The sequence below is a fragment of the Sapajus apella genome, unplaced genomic scaffold, assembly GCF_009761245.1.
Source record: "Sapajus apella isolate SASKATOON/1434 unplaced genomic scaffold, GSC_monkey_1.0 scaffold55, whole genome shotgun sequence".
NCBI classification, from domain to species: Eukaryota; Metazoa; Chordata; class Mammalia; order Primates; family Cebidae; genus Sapajus; species Sapajus apella.
The window spans coordinates 4,617,540-4,639,837 of NW_022436995.1; positions in this window are offsets into that span (position 1 = coordinate 4,617,540).

Below are 22,298 nucleotides of genomic sequence, written 5' to 3' on the forward strand. Positions count from 1 at the left end.
AAAGCTACTATAATTCCCCATGTACAAATATTTGTCCGAACTTAAATTTTAAATTCATATATGTAAATACCTTGCAGTGCGATTGCTAAGATTGTAGTATAAGTCTGTTACTAGCATCAACATATTACAATTCCAAGTAGCATACAGATACCTTATTATTATTTACATTTCTTTATCCATTTCTTCTTATAATTGTCTGAAATAGTACCTATACATACATTAAGAACTAAAGTCATATTATAATTTTTGCTTTTGACTGTCAAACACAATCTTAAAATCTCCAGATGAGAATACTCTGCTATACTTACTTACATATTTGTCCTTTCCATTATTCTTTCCTCATTATATTCTTTCATTACAACTTGTTTTCTGTCTACTCCTCCCCAGCAGATCTTGTGTGTGGAACTCACTTCCACTCTACTCACTATTGAGATGACAACCTACCCCCCATTTGAACCAAGACCAACAAAAATGAGCCAGCAAATGCTTTCTTTATTTAAGCAAGTCAGCTACCTACTAAAATAAAAGATTTATAAAGAAACAATCGTCTTATATCATAATACACAAAAAGTTCAGAGAAAAGTCTAAACTTAGTTGACATTCTGAGAATCAGATGTATCAGTTAAGGTTCAATCAGAAAAGCAGAACTTGTAGGAGATGTATATTATGAGGTTTATTGCAAGAAATTGGCTTAGCTGTTTGTGGAGGCTGACTAGTCTTGGAGGTTGGAGCTATTGCACATGGACTAACGCCATTGTCCAAATATTTTTTTTTTTTTTTGGTAGGCAAGCTTCAACTATGTTTTTATGGTCCTCCAGCTGATTAAATCAGGCTCACTTATATCATTTTAAATAGTGTTTCTTTCTTATGGTCAACTGATTGTGAACCTTAATCACATTTACAAGATACATTCATAACAACACCTAAATTAGTGTTTTATTGAATAACTGGGGACTATAGTCTAGTCAAAAGAACACCTTAATATCACTATTATAAAAAAAACTCTAAACTGGAATGAGAAAATAAAATGAACAGTAACACCAAGATGACACAAGTGGTGAAATTATCTGGCAAGAATTTCAAAGTAGATAGCACAAAAATACCCTAAAATGCAATTACAAACACTTTAGAAACAAATTAAAAATGTCAACAATCTCAGCAAACAAATGGATGATATAAAGAACCTAATGAAATTTTGGAATATAAAAATACTGTAATCAAGGCCAGGCACGGTATCATACAACTGTAACCCCAGTACTTTGGGAGGCTAACACAGATTACTTGAGTTTAGGAGATTTAAACCAGCCTTGGAAAAATGGCAAAACCTCATCTCTACAAAAAATACAAATATTATTGGAGTGGAGTGGCACACACCTGTAGTCTCAGCTACCCGGGAGGCTGTGGTTGGAGGATCACCTGAGTTTGGGAGGTGGAGGTTGCAGTGAGACATCATTGTATCACTGCACTCCAGCTTGGGTGACAGAATGAGACCCTGTCTAAAATAAATAAATAAATAGACAAACAAACAATAATGAAATTTAAAAAGTAAACAACCTGATTGAATGCTGAGTAGCAGAATGTAGATGACAGAACAAACAATCAATGAACTTGAATAGAGAGCAATGGAAATTATGCAATCTGAACAACAAAGAGGAAATACATTGGAAAAGTTGGGAGGCCGAGACAGGTGGATCACGAGGTCAGATATTCAAGACCAGCCTGGCTAACGTGGTGAAAACCCATCTCTACTTAAAAAATACAAACAAATTAGCTGGATGTGGTGGTGTGTGCCTGTAATCCCAGCTACTCAGGAGGCTGAGGCAGGAGAATCCTTTGAACCTGGGAGGCAGAGTTTGTAGTGAGCCAAGCTTGCACCACTGCACTCCAGCCTGGGCAACAAAGCGAGACTCTGTCTCAAAAAAAATAAAAAATAAAAAATAAAATGAGTGTCTAGGAGTTATGTGACAATAATAAAAATTATATAAAATAATTATTCATTAGAGTCCCAGTAAAAGAAGAAAATATATTTGGACCTGAAAAATACATTTGAAGAAAAAAGATGCCTAAAAACTTCCCAAATTAGGTGAAAAGTAAAACATAAACTGCAAATAACTAAACAAATTGCAAATAAAATAACACTAAAGAAATCTGTGCCTACATATTTCTTGATGAAATGTTTAAAAATTAATGAGAAAAATATCTTGAAATCAGACAGAAAGAAACTACAAATTACCCATGCAAACAATTCTAATGACAGCAAGTTTCTCATCAGAAATCATAAAGACCATATGGAAGTGGCACATGTTATTCTCCACTCAGATTTCTAAATTTAGTGAAAATATCCTTTAGAAATAAAATAACATAATTTCCAGATGAAAGAAAGCTAAAAGAACTTGCCATACACAGATCAGTTCTTGAAAATGTCTAAAGGATGCTTTTTAAACTCCAAACTTTTACCAGTGATTGTATCTTGGAATTAGAAGAGCTAGAGAGAGAATTAAAACACACATATTGCTTAGCAACTTTTAAATGTATGTATTCTTCTATAATTAACTCTTAAATGATAAGATAAATATGTTACAAAACCCGAGTATTAATTTGGAAAGGATCTAGAACAAGTATAAGAAAAAAGTGCCAGGCACGGTGGCTCACACCTGTAATCCCAGCACTTTGGGAGGCTGAGGTGGGGGGATCATGAGGTCAAGAGATGGAGACCATGGTGAAACCTTGTCTCTACTAAAAAATACAAAAATTAGCTGGGCGTGGTGGCACGTGCCGGTGGTCTCAGCTACTTGGGAGGCTGAGGCAGGAGAATTGCTTGAACCCAGGAGGTGGAGGTTGCAGTGAGCCGAGATCTTGCCACTGCACTCCAGCCTGGCACCTGGTGACAGAGCAAGACTCTGTCTCAAAAAAAGAAAAAAAAGCGTAAGAATATTCTCAACACAGTATTTTTAGATAAAGCAAATTTCATTTTATGAATTGATAACAAAAGAGAAACTGCAGTAAAAATACGTGCAAAGAATATGAATGCATGATTTACAGGAAATCTAAATATATAAAATGTACAGATAGGGCAATCTGTTACTAAAAAGAAAATATGAAAGGCTTCCATTATCATTGTTGCCCTACAAAATAAGTAACAATTAATTCTAGTTTCGGGATAAGTGAAAACATTTGTGTTGTATGGTGTCAGCTTTGAACAAAATGTCTTTTCATCATAAAATTCAGATCTCTTCTTCCTCAGATGTAAACTTTAAAAAATCCTTTATTAAGTAAAAGTTCCTATGCTGTGGGTTATAAAAGTATTTATATGTTAAATTTATATTTGCTTTATACAGGACAATGTGAATAACCTTAGTATAAATTGAATAGGGCATATAATGCATTTAAAGCACTTTCTCAGTAAAAACACAATTATGATACTGAGTCTATGATTTGAAGATACACATAGAGTTTTAAGGTCAATATTAATGAACAGTGTTTATTTGATGAATATAAATATAGCTTGATTTTTAAAATTTTTGACAACTTGCATTCCAAAATTAATTAGATAAGTTATAAATTTAAAGCTTTACCTGCGAAGGATGAAAAATTCTACCTGAAATTTTATGTAGACTTTCACAATCTTCTGGACTCGTAATTTACTTACTATAACCAATGTTTGGAAAGTAAATTATTGAACTCTGAAAACCTCGTTTTCAACATATTAGACTCTTCCTCTGGGAGAAAGACTAGACTTATACTGGCAGGCTCATTCCCATGGAGCTGGAGCCAGCAATGAAAACTTTGTATACCCAGAGCTAGATCAGTTTGTATGAAGAACTGAGGAATCCATGGAACAGAACACAGTTAAGTGATTAGAAAAAAAACTGACCAAAATGTTCATAGTCACATGAATGACAGAAGAACTGGAATAAAAACAGTTCAAGAAGAGAAGACATCAGATTGGCACACCAAATGGAAGACTGATGTGGGATATAATGAGAAAACTATGTTGCCCATAGACCTCCTTGTGGGTGAAATATTTAATAGTACAGGTACATTCCTGAAAAAAAAACTATAATGAATTTTTTACAATTCTCACCTTCCTTAATTACAATCAGAGGTAGTAACCAATAATGATACTTTTTTGAAAGATGAAATTGCAAGTCATGGTAATAGTGAGGAATCAGTTATCTTTTTTTTTTTTTTTATTTAAATGGGAGAGACAAAATGCCAGGAGAGCAAGACATATCAATGGGAGAAACAAATACTTATGTGATGGGTTTTTGATGTTTCAATTATAAAATAAAATTTTAAATTCTGTTCATGAAATAGCTTCTTCTTAAATGTTTATTATGTAGATTACATGCTGGCTGGCACAGTGCAAGACCAATTAAATGGCAGCTATAACAAATGATCTCTAAACATAAAAAATGCATATTAGCATAACATATCACAATTCTATTGCTAGCAATATATCATAAAAGCAAAAAGTTGAGTAATATCATATTGGGAGTAGATTCAATCCTTTTCTGCCACAGTGGAGTAGATTCAATCCTTTTCTAGATTTTTTTTTTCATAAACAATCTAGAAAAATAGATAAGATTAAAATTAATCTTTGTATTTATTTCATTTCTAGTGCCAAAACTTGAACTCTGGTAAAAATGCTTTAAGCAATTAAAAACCTTATCATTTTATAACTTCCAACTCTAAATAAATATGTCTCTTTTCAGTAAAATCAATAATAACAAAGAACAAAAGTTCAATAACCTATGATTAGCTTATTTTATACCCCAGTTTTATGAGAGAAGTGAGATTGGCTTTATAAAGAATGTGACAGTGAATACTGCTCACCAAGTGGCAGGTGATGGATTTTAAAATACTCTAAAAGAATTTAAATGTACAGAGTTTCATTTTGTTTAGAATAGCACCCAAATAAAATAATTCAACAGAAAATCAGCCAATATAAAATGACAAAACAGTGTGAAGGAAAATGCTTTGGGAGAAATTTTTAATACACTGACTTTTTCTGATGACAATAAAGTAAAAATCACAAAACAGAATAATAACAATACTAGATAATAAAAGAAATTAAATGGATACTGCTTTCAATATAGGCATATGTGAAATACTTCTATCACGTATTCAATGTAATATGAAATTGAAACTATACCAGAAATTCCTAAAACACCACTAAGAAAATATTTGGTGTCATATATAAAATTTGGCAGGTAGCTGTCATTCTCTCCTTCACATATAAAAATAACTACTAGTTCCTTATGGGTAGTATATGACCTTTTATTCTTTGTCCTCAAGATAATAGTCTCAGTGATTCCTCCTCAGAACTTTAATGACCAATTCAATTGGGACTCTATATTTTATTTGGATGAGGACTGTTCTATAAGGTTAAGGATAAAATAACATAAAAAGCTAATATAATTGTCAAATTAAAGTAGGTAAAATTTCAATGATATAATTTCATGCTTATGTATTTGAATTGATACAACAGTGAAAGTGAACCTAAAATTGTACAACTCAGATTTACCATATTAACTACACTCAAAACACCCAACACCCAACACAAGTTTATTCTTAGTATCAATTATATGTTTTCATTAATTCTGAAACTAGAATTAATTCCCAGCTACTCCATGATTACACACTAAAATGTTCACAGGGATGTGGCAGATAAATATTTGAATTGGGATGGTGTAAGAAATGAGAAGAGTGATCCCAGCTCTTTTCAAAATCTTGACACATGCAAAATTCTAGTATACATAAGCCACTTTAGGAAAAGCAGTGGGTTGGCTATCCAAAGTGAGAAAATGGGATGCAAGAGTCCACCCTAAGATTTACCCTTCCATTGCTGTGCAAGTACTTCCTGGCTGAGTGGGTCACTATGTGAGCCAATAGCTTCAATCTATTTGTAGTACTTATAAGAAATACATATAACTTATTGCTTATTCCTTATTACTGTGGGGATTGCTGCCAACGAGAGAGTACAAGCTGAAACTAAGGTTATTCCAGTTCATTGTTTTTAAGAATTTTAATAACTTTAATGTTCTATAATTTCCATTTTGATAGTGTTTTTCAACCAATTTTTAGGTAACAGCGTTAGGTTGGATTTATAAATTGAGTTGTGAAACTTTTTATTGTATGTGTTCTCTGAAACACCTAATATAAATGGGGGAAATGCTTGAAGGTGTGATTAATGTGAAACTACCTAGTCTGGTGGCTTTTTGAAGAATATTTTGAAACCTAATTTACTACTTTAGGGCTTCACTTTAATTCAAGTGTTTTCTTTAATGCTTTGCTAGTTTATGTATTTTTAGGATATTTTGTTTCAATTTATTTCAAAGTATTTGGTATAAAATGTCTTACAGTGTCACAATATTTTTTCATATACTATTGCATGTGAAAATTGGTTCCTTCTTAAAATCTTCATATTGTTTATTTGCATCTCATTTCCTTTGTCCAGAACAATCTTTACAGAGATTTATCTATTTTACTAGTCTTTTCATGTCTGTTTTTCTATATCTCACTTCTTATATTGAGTACCAACCACTAGTCTAGATTATGTTTATCAATCCCCAACTCTTGGTGAAATAAACATAAAACAATTATTTTTGCTAATGTTGCATATTCAATGTTGATGGACAGAGAGTTTCTGCTTATACTTAATATATTGTGATATAAAAAGAAATATACATTTGATCTTCATTCCTGGTTCCTGGAACGAAGCTCTTAAAAGCCTTGTAACTTCCTGAATGATAGGAGTGATAGAAAATCTTTTGTAATAATGCTTAGTCCTAGTATCCACTTTCTAAAGAGCTTCTAAGACCCTTGGAATCTTTGGAGTGATAAACGCGTCTTTTTGTGTGTTAATGTGATGACTGGTGTCTGGGGACCCTTAGATAAAGTTAGGATAGCAGCTCTTCACCAAAAAGGCCAAAACATGATTAGAGGGTTAGAACTTTCAGTTCAACTCTCTGACCTCTGGGGAGGGAACAGGGATTGGAGATTGGGTTAATTATTAGTGTTAATGATTTAATCAATCATGCATGGAGTCTCCATAAAAACCCTGGACACGTGATTAGGAGGGCATCTTGTTTGGTGAACATATCAAGGTATTGGGAGGGTGGCATGCAGGAGACTGCATGGAAGAGCCACATGCTCCCTTCCTCTCCCATATACGTAGCTTCTGTTTGGCTGTTCCTGAGTTGTATCGTTTATAATAAACCAGTAATAGTAAATAAAGTGGCCTCCTAAGTTCTGTGAGCCATTCTAGTAAATTACTGAACCCAAAGAGGGAATCATGGGAACCTCAGATTTATAGCCAGTCTGTCAGAAGTACAGGAAGCCCAGGACTTGTGATTACCATCTGAAGTAGGGACAGTCTTGTGAGATTGAGCCCTTTAATTTATAGGATATGATACTAACCTGAGGTAGATAGTGTCAAAATTGAATTGAATTGTAGGAAACCTAGCTGGTGTTGAAGAATTGGTTGGTGTGGGGAAAAAAGCCTACACATTTGGTGTCAGCGGTGTTGTTCAGACTTATTTAGAAACGAAGCTGAGAAATGCCTTGTTTTGGCACACATTTTCAAATCACTGCAGCAGAATATTATAGAATATAGAAAACAAATATTATAGTATCTCAGGAACTGGCATTTGGAATTTCTCCCCAAACATTACACATTGAATTGTGACTCTCTAAATTCATCAGCCTGAGAAGTTATATACTGATACTTAATTTCGAGAAGCAAAGAAATAAAATCCTATCATGTGCTCAGATGAGAGTAAATACCAGAAATATTTGGTAAGAACTAATAAACACGCAGTTTAATTAAACTGTCTTAGTTATTTGTTTTTTAAAACATGCTCTAGAAATTATTTTACAGTTATCATTTTAGAAATTTCCTATCAGTTTTGATTTATAATGCATTGTTGTCATTCAGTTCTAAACATTGTCATGATCTCCTTTTTCACCTTTTAAGAGGTTGGTTCATTCTGTTTTAAGAACTATTTTGCCTTGTTTTATTTTTCAAAAAATTCTGGACTTTTTGTAATTGGTTTCTAATTTTATCACATTTTGGCCATAGACTATATATTTCATGGAATCTTGATTTTTTATTTTTCTGTGTATTTTCTTTCTGGCCTAGTATAAGATCTGATTTTAAACCCTTTGGGAAGGGTGTGTACTAGAAAAAAAAGTTTGTGCTCTTACAATGCAGAGTTTTAAGTATATTAATTACGTTGTTAGTTTATCTTATTAATTTGATTGTATAACCTATTTTTTATAAAATTAAATTAAATTTACTATATAATTTTGAATACAGCTATTTCTATTAATTTTTACTTTGTATTTTTATTCCACACTAATATAAAAAATAATTATTATAGCTTCTTAATTAAATTTTGATTTTGTCATTGAGTAATTGGTGTTTAATTCTGATTTTGATATTAAAATGCAGGTATACTTGTCATATATAACTGAGCTAAATTTTATTTCATGAACATTTTCTTAGAATATTATTTTCTATCTCTTTCAACTTTTTAAGTTATTAAACCAAAATTTTTTAACCACACTGAAGGAAAATATAGTAAAATATAAATTAGCAAAATAAGATAAAGAAGAATATTCTTGATCCAACATCAAAGCATCAGTTTGTCTTCAAGAAAGTTTAATTTCTTTAACATTTTGTGAGTATTTATAAACATGGATGAATATTTAATAATTTATCTCATGTTTTCCATTGACCATGCAATTCTTTGCATCTTCTTTTAAAAATATTAATTATATTTATTGATTTTTTCCCCTTTTTTACTTTTATATTTTACTTTTTAGAAGTTATACAGTCTATTTTTATCATTTTGGAAATAAATGTAGCTAAAATAAATTATAGACAGATTTATTAAAACTGAGAATTTATCAAAATTTTATTAACATCTTGCTTCTAAACCTATATAATCAGCTGTTTTACTTACCATAATAGTTACATATTTCTTAGGTTATTTTTCTTGCTCTTTACATCTCCATCTTTCTTACAGAAGTTTGTTCTTTCAGTGAACGTATAGGGGTAGGAAATTGTCTTGGTCTGTAGGTTTGTTTCATTATGTTTGTATTTTCCATGATGTTTTAATGATAGCTTAGCAAGGTATAGAATTATCTAAGGTTGGCTGCCATCTGCTTACACCTCTTGGGCCCTTCTGGGGCACTCCTTTATGCCCACCTGGTAGAGTCCTGGGAGTTCACACAGGGTAGCAAGCACTCATCCTCTAGAGCTCCTCTGCCTGAATCCTGCCCCCTCAGCCTTTGACCACTGTCAGCCACCTTTGCCTCTTGAGCTCTCAGGTCTTCATTTCCCACTTGGCCATCACTGCTAGACATTTCTATCTAGATGACACCTGGGTTCCAATCGTGGCTCTGCCTTTTAAGGACCTGGGACCACTGTCAAGTCCCTTTACTCTCGGACTGTGGGTTTCTCATCCTTTAATGAGGAGGTGAGCTCAGAAGCTCTCTCATCTCCACAGCAACTCTGGCACTGGATTCTCAATGGGAGGACAGCAACAGAGAAACTGAAGTGTTAGACACTATGTGTCCCCTCACGCCATAACAGAGACATATTACAATAATAAAAAAAAAAAGCTTGGCTGGACATGGTGGCTTTTGCCTGTAATTCCAGCATTTTGGGATGCTGAAGCAGGTGGATCACGAGGTCAGGAGTTCAAGACCAGCCTTGCCAACATAGTGAAACACTGTCTGTACTAGATATATAAAAATTAGTTAGGCATGGTGGCGCACACCTGTAGTCCCAGCTACTCAGGAGAGTGAGGCAGGAGAATCACTTGAGCCCGGGAGGTGGAGGTTGTGCTGAGCCTCATTGCCACACTTCACTCCAGTTGGGCAACAGAGCAAGACTCTGCCTCAAAAAGAAAAAAAAATAATAATTATTTAAGGTTGAACAGATACTCCCTCCTTTGTGCTTCAGTGATATTAATCTATTGTCTGTGACCATTCATTATTTTTGTTTTAAGAAATATTTGTTCACTTTACCCTGTCTTTTTCTTATGCAGCGTTTAAGATTTTTCTCCACACATTTTATAATTTATACTTTCAGAATGGTGTATCTAGACCCAGATTTGTATTTCTGTAGTTCAAGAATTCTTCTGTTCTTTCTATTTGAGAACTCAGAATTATTTTTTAGTCTGGAAAATTTTTCAGCAAATACTATTTCAAATATAGCTTCTCTTCCTTTTCTCCATTGTATACTGCCAAACATACAAGGAGAGCTTCTATCCTTCTCATGTTACCCCCAATCTTTCTTAGTAGCTGTTTAATGTTTTTTATCTCTTCATCCCTCCTGTAGTCTTGATTATTTGCTCAAATGTGTCAATTATGTTACCAAATTTTCTTTTTAAATAAGCCTAATTTTTGTTTAAAATATTTATTAAATTTTACATTTTAATGACCATGCTTCAAAAGTATGTATTTCTATTTTTTAATCTATTGCTACTTTTCAATATTTATTTGTCAATCTTTTATAATCTTCTTCACTTTATATATTTTCCTTGATGTTTTCACAGAATAGAGGGTAAAGTGTTATCAGCTCTCTGTTTCAGTGGCAGGAGTTTCCCTTCATAGGACTCTTTTTTTAAAAAAACAACAACAACAAAGTTTCACTCTTTTTGCCCAGGCTGAAGTGCAATGGCACTATCTTGGCTCACTGCAACCTCCGCCTCCCAGGTTCAAGCAATTCTCCTGCCTCAGCCTCCTGAGTAGCTGGGATTTCAGGCACACGCCACCTGAAATCTAATTTTGCATTTTTAGTAGAGATGGGTTTCCAATATGTTGGTTAAGCTGGTCTTGATCTCCTAAGCTCCAGTAATCCACCCGCCTCAGCCTCCCAAAGTGCTGGGATTACAGGGGTGAGCCACCACGCTCGGCCAGGACTCTAGTTTGTATAAGAAGCATTATACTGTCTTTGTGGTTGCGATGATATGGATGCTAAACTCCAGTGATTAACCTCTGTAGCCTTATTCCCTTAGGGGCAGCTTCTGTTTTCAGTTGGTCATTTTAAAGATACTTCAAATTTCTTTGTTTGATGGGAGAAGCATTTGCTATCAGTAGCCATATAGATTTACCTTATTACTTAACGTTGAGTATATACAATATAAATATACGTTTTTGTATTCTTTTCTAATATTTTTATGCATAGAGTACATATGTTATATGTATTGTCTTTAAAATCCTCTCTGCACTTGTAGAAAAGTGTATAGAATTGAAGATTATAGGCCACAGTTCAAAATAAGGCATTTGTGCTTGAAAAGGATAAGGGCATCCAATTCTAACATGGAACAGATTGACAAAATACTGAATAAAAAAGAAAGTAAACCTATAATCCTATAGCCAACAAAAATATCTTTCAAAAATAATGTTAAGAGCTTTAAAGGCATATAAAATTGAAAAAAAAAATATTTTCAGAAGATACATACTACAAAATTAAAGAAAATCATTCAGGTAGAAAGAAAATGATTTCAGATGGAAATATGGATCTTCACAAAGGAATAAGGAGAACTGGCAGTGGTAACTAAGAAGGTAGGCTTATTATTTTTATTGCTTAAATATATAAATTTATATGTAAACAGATAACATTTAAACAAAATGGTTTCAATGTAGTGTTGGTTTGATTATTATCTGTAGAAATAAAATGTATAACAATAGCACCAAGGCCACGAGGGGAAAATAGAAGTATACTATCGTATGAGTCTTATAGTCAAAATAATATTATTAGATGGTAGAACTGATAAGTTAAATGTACATACTATAATCCATAAAGCAATCACTAAAATAACATATACACAAACTTTATAACTAATACATCAATAATGAGGATAAAATAAAAGCATATTTTAAAATTCAAAAGAAGGAAGAAGTGAATAATAAGACAAAGAATAGGACAAATAAACAGCGAAGAGAAAGATAATAGATGAAAATTCAAACATAATAGTAATCACATTAAGCTTAAATTGCCTAAACACCTTAATTAGAAGGAAAATAGTTTACTATATGGTATCCACAAAGAACAAATAAATAAGCGAAAATTCAAAAAAAAGAACAGAAATAAGTTAATAATAAAAGACTGGAAAAAGATATATTGTGCAAACAATAATCAAATAATTTTTTTTAAGACTGAGAGATATTATTCACATCCCTCTACCCAAGGCTAGTTGTGAGCCTGTAGTATTAATTCTTGTTGCATGTTATAAATGTTTTTACTAATGCTTACCACAAAATTAAATAATTGTTTAATATCTTTCTTTCCTACATGACAATGTAGACCCTGTCTCTGTTGTTCATTGCTATAATTGCAGTAGGTAATGCAGAGTCAAATTTGGTAAAAGAATGAGAAAAAAAACATAAAATGGTAAACTCCAAATTAACTCATCTTACTATGTACATGTACATTTTTTGGTTAGCCCATATTACACATGGCTAAAAAACAGAACTATAAAATGAATTGCAGAATTTACTGTGATGGTGTAGTTACTTGTAAAATAGTGAGCTCTTTCTGAGCTCTCACAGGGAAAATTTCTGTTGGCTATCAATCTTAGTTATAGATGTTCTCTTTCTAAATTACTGAGCTTTTATCAGGACTTTAAAGTTTATGTTTATTATCACATGAAGCTTATTGTGTTTTCCTCTTTGTTTTGGCTAATTTAAAGCATAAAAATAAAATGTTGATCTACAATGAAAAACTATACTTTTTTTCTGGTGTGTATTTTGAGTACAAACCTTATTCCCAATTTCATCTTATCATTCTTTTTTATTTATCCTGCTTTCTAGATTTCTGTACTCACTTATGTTAGTTTTCGTTATGTGTGTAGTCTTACAAGCCATCCCTGCAATTAGTGTTATAGAATTAGTCTTTCGACATGATAAGAATAAATAAAATAGAAAATTAGTGAGAAATGATCACATGTGATGCCTTAAAATTGTGTTGTAAGGTTGTAGATGAAACATTAACAAGAAAAATAGACGATGAGAACAATAATTAATCCTACCAAGAGCAGGTCAGTATCACATCCCCATTCTTAAAACTGTTATTAAAAACTAAACATAGATAACTAGTGAAGAGAAATTTCAGGTAGATCTAATTTAATTCAGTTTATAGAGCTGACACAGAGACACAGACTTCTGATTTATAGGAAAAAAATTTTAAATCAATGGACATGGGGTAATATTGTTATTATTTTTTTCACATATTTTTTTCTTTCTTCCTCTCTTTCTCTCTTTCTCTCTTCCTTTCTCTCTCTATTCTTTTCTTTTATTTTTCTTACTGTATTTTAGGTTCTGTGGTACATGTGCAGATCATTCAGGATTGTTGCATGCGTACACACATGGCAATGTGGTTTGCTGCTTCCATTCCCCCATCACTTAACATCTGGCATTTCTCCCCATGTTATCCCTCCCTGACCTCCCCAACCCCGTCTGTCCCTCTGTTGCCTCCCCCAAGCAGACCCCAGTGTGTGATGCTCCCCTCCCTGTGTCCCTGTGTTCTCATTGTTCAACGAGAGTGAGAACAGGTGGTGTTTAATTTCCTATTCTTGTGTCAGTTTGCCGAGAATGATGGTTTCCAGATCCACACATGTCCCCACAAAGGACATGAACTTATCATTTTTTATGGATGCATAGTATTAAATGTTGTATATGTGCCACATTTTCCTTGTCAAGTCTGTCGTTGATGGGCATTTGTGTTGGTTCCAGGACTTTGCTATTGTAAACAGTGCTGCTATGAACATACGTGTGCATGTGTCTTTATAATAGAATGATTTATAATCCTTTGGGTATATACCCAATAATGGGATTGCTGGGTCAAATGGAATTTCTATTTCTAGGTCCTTGAGGAATTGCCACACTGTCTTCCATGATGGTTTAGCTAATTTACACTCCCACCAAAAGTGTAAAAGTGTTCCTGTTTTTCCACACCCTCTCCAGCATTTGTTGTCTCCAGATTTTTTAATGATCGCCATTCTAACTGGCATGAGGTGGTATCCCAATGTAGTATTGATTTCCATTTCCCTAATAATCAGTGATAATGAGCATTTTTTCATATGTTTGTTGGCCTCATATATGTCTTCTTTTGAAAAGTGCCTGTTCATATCCTTTGCCCACTTTTGGATGGATTTGTTTGTTTTTTTCTTGTAAATCTGTTTTAGTTCTTTGTAGATTCTGGATATTAGCCCTTTGTCAGATGGATAGATTGCAAAATGTTTTTCCCATTCTGTTGGTTGCTGGTTCACGCTAATGATTGCTTCTTTTTTTTAGTACATAAGCTCTTGAGTTTAATTAGGTCCCATTTGTCTATTTTGGCTTTTGTTGCCAGTGCTTTTGATGTTTTAGTCATGAAGTCATTTTCTATGCCTATGTCCTGAATGGTTTTGCCTAGGTTTTCTTCTAAGGTTTTTATGATGTTATGTCTTATGTTTAAGTCTTTAATCCATCTGGAGTTAATTTTAGTGTAAGGTGTCAGGAAGGGGTCCAGTTTCTGCTTTCTGCACACTGCTAGCCACTTTTCTCCCACCACCATTTATTAAACAGGGAATCCTTTTCCCTTTTCTTGTTTTTGTCAGGTTTGTCAAAGATCAGATTGTTGTAGATGTGTGGCATTGTCTCCAGGGCCTCTGTTCTGTTCCATTGTCTATATCTCTGTTTTGGTACCAGTACCATGCTATTTTGATTACTGTAGCTCTGTAGTATAGTTTGAAATCAGGAAGCATGATGCCTCTGGCTTTGTTATTTTGGCTTAGAATTGTCTTGGCTATGCAGGCTCTCTTTTGGTTCCATATGAAGTTTAAGGTGGTTTTTTCCAGTTCTGTGAAGAAGGTCATTGGTAGCTTGACGGGGATAGCATTGAATCTATAAATTACTTTGAGCAGTATGGTCATTTTCACTATATTCTGTTTAATCATGAGCATGGAATGTTTTTCCATCTGTTTGTGTCTTCTTTTATTTCCTTGGGCAGTGGTTTGTAATTCTCCTTGAAGACGTCCATTACATCCTTAGTTAATTATATTCTTAGGTATTTTATTCTCTTTGTAGCAATAGTGAAATGGAGTTTGCTCATGATTTGGCTCTCTGTTAGTCTGTTATAGTTTTATAGAAATGCTTGTGATTTCTGCACATTGATTTTGTATTCTGAGACTTTGCTGAAGTTGCTTATCAGTTTAAGGAGATTTTGGGCTCAGATGATGGGGTCTTCTAGATGTACAATCATGTCGTCTGCAAATGGAGATAATTTGACTTCCTCCTTTCCTAATTGAATGTACTTTATTTTTTTTTCTTGCCTAATTGCTCTGGCTAGAACTTCCAATACTATATTGAATAGGAGTGGTGAGAGAGGGCATCCTTGTTTAGTGCCAGGTTTCAAAGGGAATGCTTCCAGTTTTTGCCCATTCAGTATGATATTGGCTGTAGGTTTGTTGTAAATAGCTTTTATTATTTTGAGATATGTTCCTTAGATACCTAGTTTATTTAGATTTTTTAGCATAAAGGGCTGTTGAATTTCGTTGAACGTCTTCTCTGCATCTATTGAGATAATTAAGTTGTTTTAGTCTTTGGTTCTGTTTATGTGGTGAATTATGTTTATAGACTTGCCTATGTTGAACCAGCCTTGCATTCCCGGGATGAAGCCTATTTGATCATGATGGACAAGCTTTTTGATGTGCTGTTGCCATTGGTTTCCCAGTATTTTATTGAAGATTTTTGCATCTTTGTTCAACATGGATATTGGTCTGAAGTTTTCTTTTCATGTTGAGTCTCTGCTGGCTTTTGGTATCAGGATGATGTTGATTTCATAAATGTTTTGGGAAGGATTTCCTTTTTTTGGAATTGTTTGGAATAGTTTCAGAAGGAATGCTACCAGCTCCTCTTTGTACATGTGGTAGAATTCAGCTATGAGCCCATCTGGACTTGGGCTTTTATTGGTTGGTAGGCCATTAATTGCTGCCTCAACTTCAGCTCTTGTTATTGGTATGTTCAAGGTTTCAACTTCTTCCTGGTTTAGGCTTGGGAGGATACAAGTGTGCAGGAATTTATCAATTTCTTCCAGGTTTGCTGGTTTATGTGTATAGAGTTGTTTGTAGTAACCTCTGATGACAGTTTGTCTTTCTGTGGAATCTGTGGTGATATCCCGTTCATCGTTTTTTATTGTATCTATTTGATTATTCTCCCTTTTCTTTTTTATTAATCTGGCTAGTGGCCTATTTTGTTGATCTTTTCAAAAAACCAGCTCCTAGATTTATTGATTTTTTTGAAGGGGTTTTTGTGTCTCTGTCTCCTTCAGTTCTGCTCTGATCTTAGTTATTTCTTGTCTTTTGCTAGGTTTTGAGTTTTTTTGATCTTGCTCCGCTGTTTCAATTTTGACAATAGGGTGTCGATTTTAGATCTTTCCTCACTTCTCTGGTGGGCATTTATTGCTATACGTTTCCCTCTAGACACTGCTTTAAATGTATCCCAGAGATTCTGGTACATTGTGTCTTCATTCTCGTTGGTTTTAAAGAACATCTTTATTTCTGCCTTCATTTCATTGTTTATCCAGTTGACATTGAGGAGCAGGTTGTTCAGTTTCCATGAAATTATGTGGTTCTGAGTTAGTTTCTTAATCCTGAGTTCTAATTTGATTGTGCTGTGGTCTGAGAGACTGTTTCTTATGATTTCCGTCTTTTTGCATTTGCTGAGGAGTGATTTACTTCCAATTTTGTGGTCAGTTTTAGAATAGGTGCAATGTGGTGCTGAGAAGAGTGAATATTCTCTGGATTTGGCCTGGAGATTTCTGTAGATATCTACTAGGTCTGCTTGGTCCAGTTCTGAGTTCAAGTCCTGGATATCCTTGTTAATTTTTTTGTGTCATTGATCTGTCTAATATTGACAGTGAAGTGTTAAAGTCTCCCACTATTGTCGTGTGGTAGTTTTAGTCTATTTGTAGGTCCTTAAGAACTTGCTTTATGTACCTGGGTGCTCCTGTGTTGGGTGTGCATATATTTAAGGTCATTAGCTCTTCTTGATGCATTGATCCTTTTAGCATTATGTAATGCCCTTCTTTGTCTGGTTTGATCTTTTTCAGGCTAAAGTCTATTTTATGAGACTAGAATTGCAATTCCTGCTTTTTTTTGCTCTCAATTTACTTGACAAATCTACTCCATCCTGAGTTTGAGCCTATGTGTGTCCTTGCACGTAAGATGGGTTTCCTAAATACAGCACACCAGTGGGTCCTGACTTTTAACCAATTTGTCAGTCTGTCTTTTGATTGGGGCAGTTAGCCCATTTACATTTACGTTTAATATTGTTATGTGTGAATTTGATCCTGCGATTTTGATGCTAGCTGGTTGTTTTTCCCGTTAGTTGACGCATTTTCTTCATTGTGTCCTTGGTCTTTGCTATTTGGTATGTTTTTGGAGTGGCTGGTACTCGTTCCTTTCCCTGTTTAGTGCTTCTTTCAGGAGCTCTTGTAAGCCCAGCCTGGTGGTGACAAAATCTCTCAGCAACTGCTTGTCCATGAAGGATTTTATTTCTTCTTCGCTTATGAAGTTTAGTTTGGCTGGATATGAAATTCTAGGTTGAAAGTTCTTTTCTTTAAGGATGTTGAATATTGGCACCCACTCTCTTCTGGCTTGTAGGGTTTCTGCAGAGAGATCTGCTGTGCGTCTAATGGGCTTCCCTTTGTGTGTGACCTGACCTTTCTCTCTGGCTGCCCTTAGCATTTTTTCCTTCATTTCAACCCTGGTGAATCTGACGATTATGTGCCTTGGGGTTGCTCTTCTTGAGGAATGTCTTTGTGGTGTTCTCTGTGTTTCCTGGACTTGTATGGAGGCCTGTCTTGCTAGGTTGGGGAAGTTCTCCTGGATAATATCCTGAAGAATGTTTTCCAGCTTGGATTCATTCTCTCCTTCACATTCAGGCACCCCTCAAACATAGACTAGGTCTTTTCACACAATCCTGTATTTCTTAGAGGCTTTGTTCATTACTTTTCACTCTTTTTTCTTTATTCTTCCCTTCTCTTTTTATTTCATTGAGTTGATCTTCAATCTCTGATACCCTATCTTCTGCTTGGTCGATTTGGCTATTGAAACTTGTGTATGCTTCTCGAAGTTCTTGTGCTGCGTTTTTCAGCTCCATGAAGTTGTTTATATTCTTCTCTAAGCTGTTTATTCTAATTAGCATCTCAGTTAACCTTTCTTCTAGGTTCTTAGTTTCTTTGCATTGGTTTAGCACATGTTCCTTTTAGCTCTATGAAGCTTGTCGTTGCCCACCTTCTGAAGCCTGTTTCTGTCAATTCATCAGATTCATTCTCCATCCATCTTTGATCCCTAGCTGCTGAGGAGTTGTGATCCCTTGGAGGAGGAGAGGCATTCTCGTTTTGGGTGTTTTCATCCTTTTTGTGCTGGTTTCTTCCCATCTTAGTGGTTTTATCTACTTATGGTCTTTGTAATTGGTGACTTTCAGATGGATTCTCTGCGTGAACATCTTTTTTGTTGATGTTGAAGCTATTCCTTTCTGTTTCCTAGCTTTCCATCTAACAGTCAGGCCCCTCTGCTGCAGGACTGCTGGAGGTCCACTCCAGACTCTGCTCACCTGGCTATCACCCATAGGGGCTGCAGAACAGTAAGGGTTGCTGCTGGTTTCTTCTTCTGTTATCTTCATCCCTGAAGGGTACCCACCAGATATTGGCCTGAGCTCTCCTTTATGAGGTGTCTCTTTAGGTATATGGGGGTTGGGGAGCTGCTTCAGGAGACAGTCTGTCCTTTGTAAGAGCTCAAGTGCTGTGCTGGGAGTTCCGTTGTTCTGTCCAGAGCTGCTTGGCAGGTACCTTTAAGTCTGTTGCAATGGAACTCATAACTGCCTCTTTTCCTAACAGCTCTGTCCTAGGAAGGTCAGCTTTATTTATAAGTTCCTCACATGCTGCTGCCTTTTTTCAGAGATGCCCTGCCCCGCACAGAGTAATCTAGTCACAGTCTGCTAGTAGACGTGTTGCTGAGCTGCCGCAGGCTCTGCCCAGCTGCTGTGTGAATTGCCTCAGTATTGGCAGAATGCCTCGGTAGTGGCAGACGCCCTTCCCCCCATTGAGCAGGATTGTCCCAAGTCCAGCTGCGCTTGCTGCAAAACTCTCAATCCAAAGCATATCTGATTGCTTGTTCTGTGGGGGTGGTACCTGCCAAGCCAGATCGCCTGGCTACCTGTTTCAGCACCCTCCCTTTCAGTTGAATGGGTGACTCTGTCTCCCAGGCATTCCAGGCGCCAGTTGTAAAGGCCATCCAGATTTGTGTGAGTTTCTGTGTGCCAACCGGCGGCACCAGCCATGCACTTTTCGACCTGGGAATCTCCTGGTCTTCAGGCAGTGAAAACTTGTTTGGAAATGCAGTGAACACTCACCCTCTATGTTTTTCTTGCTGCGAACGGCACTCCAGAACTGTTCCTATTCGGCCATCTGGGATCCTCCCTTTCATTCACATATTTTAAGATGTAGGCCAAAGATGTTGAAGCAATTCTACTTTTTTTCAGTAAGTAATTTTTCCTAATAACAATATTTTCAGATAAATCATTAGTTTGAAAAAAGATAGCTGAGATGATGAAAAACTTATAAAGAATTGTATATCAATCAAGGAATCTTCAGGCTCTGCCTAGCCTTATAAAAATATAGTGCAAGTTATCAAGATACCATTGCTAAAATCTGCAATGCAAATTGGTTTTATGACACTTTTTTTCTATAACAGAAACTATCCTGTGATATTATCAATCATTAATTTTAATGGGTGAATTGTCTTATGTAATTTATCACCTTTCTAACATTTCTACAATTTAACATCCTTTAGAATATTGAAATTAAAGATTAGAATGGAATGTTCATTATTAATGCTTAAGATAAAAAACAATAGCATTAGGCTGAAATTGCTTTTCCAAGCATGTTTTAAATTGCTTTTCCAAGCATATTTTTTTAATAAAGAAAATATGAATCTGAAGAAATTGGATTCATATTTTCTTTATTAAAAAGTATCAGGCCAGGCATGATGTCTCACACCTGTAATCCCAGCACTTTGGGAGGCCGAAGCGGGTGGATCATCTGAGTTCAGGAGTTTGAGACCAGCCTAACCAACATAATGAAACTCCATCTCTACTAAAAATACAAAAAGTAGCTGGATATGGTGGCAGGTGTCTGTAATCCCAGCTACTTGGGAGGCTGAGGCAGGAGAATCATTTGAACCTGGGAGGTGTAGGTTGCAGTGAGCAGAGATTGCACCACTGCACTCCAGCCTGGGCAACAAGAGCAAAACTCCCTCTCAGAAAAAAAAAAAAAAGTCTCATATACAAAATAAAATAAAAGTGCTTCACAAAGATCCTGAAAATTCTTATCATGTATTAATCATCTCATACTCAAATATTGTTGATAACCTAATAGTTGAAAGGAGCTACTCTAAGTCTTGGGAATAAGAAAGTCAACAAATCAGGCCAAAATTTTCCTGTCTTCACAAATTTACCTTGTACTGCATCTACCTTTTTTGGACAGTAAAAAAAAAAAAAATAGGTAAAATGATGGTTATTTAATTTATTGATAATTGCTAGAGAGAAATGTATGGAAGTAGTATAAGACACCTGTCCTTGAGGGGCATGTGGCAAATTGGAGATGAAAGGCTTCCCTGTGAAGTGGACCTTTGAACAGAAGTTGAATGAGAGAATCCTATGGATATTTGAGAGAAAAGCATTTCAGTAAAGGTAATAGTAAATGCAAAGACCCCAAGATAGGACTGGGCCTGCTTTCTTCAGCTAACAACAAATAGCTAATATGGTATGGAGTAGAGTGAGCTAAGGGGGAAGTCATTTTGATATGATGAATTTGGTTAGAATTATGCATGTTATATTCTAACACGATTATGTTGTAATTGGAGTTTTTATTTGAACAAATTGGGATATTATAAAGACACAAAAAATTGAGTTGTTCATATTTTCCTATACCTGCCTTATCCAGAAACATAAAATTATTTAAGGCCTAATTTTCTACTGTTGAAAATTGATGTCAGAATTAATCTCAGAATTTCTTTAAAAGTTAATGCTTTGGATAGAAGATACCAACATTGCTCACTCTAGTTGATTACATGAATTCTCTAGATAATGCTGAATGTTAGCCAATGAGGATATGGAGAACATGGGGGTTGGAGGAGCAGAATGATGAAAAAATACTCCAGACCCTAGGTAGGGTAATCTGAGGTTGAGTCTATGAGTTCAGTGTAACAAACTGAGTAATAAATAGCATTTACTTCATTGGAATGTTAGTCCTAAGAGCTAAATCACAACACTATAGGATTAGAAAAGCTTGTCTGTATTCACCATAGACTTTGTAGAGGCTATTGTCTAACAAAAAATGTAACATTGAAGAGTCTACATGTGCAATTTATTTCAGCATTTATCAAAAATATACTTAATACCAATTCTATATTTACTTACTCAATGTTGCTTTTCCAAAATACATTTTATTGTTTATATCTTGAAGTGATGATTAAATGAATAAGAGAGAATTATGCAAAAATTGCAACTAGGAACATACATCTTCCTTTTCTGAAATAATGGTAATAAACCTTACAAAGAAAAGACACTGGTTAAATAGTTACTTTATCTATGTAGGGAAGATGTTTTTCTACTTATTTATTAGCCTCTAGAAGATACATTATCACACACACAAAAAAAGAAATATTATTTGAAAATGTATTTATATTTTATCCTCCAGAATTTTGCTTAATATGGAGGTGGAAATAGAAAGGAACAAAAAGACAAGATCACTTATTATTAGTGAAATATTCTCTGAAGTATTTAATAAAGGCAGAATATATATCCTGTTATAGACCCCAGGAACCTTTGCCATAGCAGGTTGATTTTGAACCTGGTTTGACATATGAAAGAATTTGAAAATAATACTTGAAAATGTAAAGAGTATTGATCATTCAATGATAAATGAAATTAAAAAAAAAAGAACCATACCAATGGACCACTTGCACATTTTTGGGCTGAATGTGTGCTGTAAAATTAGAAGATCATCAGGATGAAGAAGTGATTTATAGAGCTACATTCAAAGTGAATTATTCAGAGAATAAAATATGAAAATAAATTATTCTATTAATATCTTTGGCTAAGTGATTACATTTTTAGTAGCCTTACTACTGTTGAAGCATGTGAGTAGTGACTGGTTGTTAAAAATCTAAAAGAGATTTAATTTCAGTTGATTCCAAGTCTGCCTTTCCAGTTTTTCTTTTTTTTTTTTTTTTTGT